At 29.8% G+C, this 2500-nt stretch overlaps 1 pseudogene; it reads left to right on the top strand.

Moving 5' to 3' along the window:
* The first annotated feature begins 400 nt into the window (after nucleotides 1-400).
* The window catches only part of LOC125140631, a 14550-nt pseudogene continuing 12450 nt past the window's right edge, over nucleotides 401-2500 (top strand).

A 2500-nucleotide genomic window follows, 5' to 3' on the forward strand; every position in this document is an offset into this window, starting at 1 on the left:
TAACGTAATTTAATCAACACTTTTATTCTGTTTGCCACCCCCACTACATGATTGGGTTCAGCACTGTGGTGTAAATGTATATAAAGTACTGACCGAATAGAACCCCACGGCTACCAGTATGTCGAAATAAGTAATAGTGATAAATAAAAATTTGACATATAGAGAGAGCACATACTAGAAAATCATAGCATTTTACACTATTCGTCATACTCTAGATCCCACTAATTGTATACTGTATTACTCTTAATATTATCCTATTAAATTGAAAATTTGATCCACTGCTCCCAGAATTATGTAGATTATGATATTATACATATAATTTAGTTTGAAACAGACACACATACCAATAAACACACACACACACACACACATTTTAAACTGTATTCATGTCCCTCACACACACTGAGACGTTCATTATAATGTGTGGCACAGCGATGAGTCCGATTGGCGACGCATTTCGGAACCGTCTGCGCATGTTCCCGTCTCTGATTAACTGCTGTACGATCGACTGGTTCCAGGCCTGGCCTACAGACGCTCTGGAGATGGTCGCTAACAAGTTCCTGGAAGATGTGGAGCTGGAGACTCACATTAGGATAGAGTGAGTGTGTGTATAGTGTAGAGTGTTACAGCTGCTTCTGTCACTTACTGTAGATACATGAACAAATACTGTGACTCGTTTTTGTCTTGGTTCACTTCTTTAATTTGTTCTGCTGGTTAACACTTTAACACTTTAACAGTTTAACACTTTAACACTAACACTTTAACACTTTAACACTTTAACACTAACACTTTAACAGTTTAACACTTTAACACTTTAACACTTTAACAGTTTAACACTAACACTTTAACAGTTTAACACTTTAACACTTTAACAGTTTAACACTAACACTTTAACAGTTTAACAGTTTAACACTAACACTTTAACAGTTTAACACTTTAACAGTTTAACACTAACACTTTAACAGTTTAACACTTTAACACTTTAACAGTTTAACACTAACACTTTAACAGTTTAACAGTTTAACACTAACACTTTAACAGTTTAACACTTTAACAGTTTAACACTAACACTTTAACAGTTTAACACTAACACTTTAACACTTTAACAGTTTAACAGTTTAACACTTTAACACTTTAACACTTTAACAGTTTAACACTTTAACAGTTTAACACTTTAACAGTTTAAAACTTTAACAGTTTAACACTTTAACACTAACACTAACAGTTTAACACTAACACTTTAACAGTTTAACAGTTTAACACTTTAACAGTTTAACACTTTAACAGTTTAACACTAACACTTTAACACTAACACTTTAACAGTTTAACACTTTAACACTTTAACACTTTAACAGTTTAACAGTTTAACACTTTAACAGTTTAACAGTTTAACAGTTTAACAGTTTAACACTAACAGTTTAACACTTTAACACTTTAACAGTTTAACACTTTAACAGTTTAACACTTTAACACTAACACTTTAACACTTTAACACTTTAACACTAACACTTTAACACTTTAACAGTTTAACACTTTAACACTTTAACAGTTTAACACTTTAACAGTTTAACACTTTAACACTTTAACAGTTTAACAGTTTAACACTTTAACAGTTTAACACTTTAACAGTTTAACAGTTTAACACTTTAACACTTTAACACTTTAACACTTTAACACTAACACTTTAACACTTTAACAGTTTAACACTTTAACACTTTAAAATTTTAACACTAACACTTTAACACTAACACTTTAACAGTTTAACAGTTTAACAGTTTAACAGTTTAACACTTTAACAGTTTAACACTTTAACAGTTTAACACTTCAACACTAACACTAACACTTTAACAGTTTAACACTTTAACAGTTTAACACTTTAACAGTTTAACACTAACACTTTAACACTAACACTTTAACAGTTTAACAGTTTAACAGTTTAACAGTTTAACACTTTAACAGTTTAACACTTTAACAGTTTAACACTTCAACACTAACACTAACACTTTAACAGTTTAACACTTTAACAGTTTAACACTTTAACAGTTTAACACTTTAACAGTTTAACACTTTAACAGTTTAACACTAACACTTTAACAGTTTAACACTTTAACAGTTTAACACTTTAACACTAACACTAACAGTTTAACACTTTAACACTAACACTTTAACAGTTTAACACTTTAACAGTTTAACACTTCAACACTAACACTAACACTTTAACAGTTTAACACTTTAACAGTTTAACACTTTAACACTTTAACACTTTAACAGTTTAACACTAACACTTTAACACTAACACTTTAACAGTTTAACACTAACACTTTAACACTTTAACAGTTTAACACTTTAACACTTTAACACTTTAACAGTTTAACACTTTAACACTAACACTTTAACACTAACACTTTAACACTAACACTTTAACACTAACACTTTAACACTTTAACAGTTTAACACTTTAAGACTTTAACACTTTAACACTAACACTTTAACACTTTAA

The sequence above is a fragment of the Tachysurus fulvidraco genome, unplaced genomic scaffold (assembly GCF_022655615.1).
Source record: "Tachysurus fulvidraco isolate hzauxx_2018 unplaced genomic scaffold, HZAU_PFXX_2.0 HiC_scaffold_41_np12, whole genome shotgun sequence".
In the NCBI taxonomy this organism is placed as follows: Eukaryota; Metazoa; Chordata; class Actinopteri; order Siluriformes; family Bagridae; genus Tachysurus; species Tachysurus fulvidraco.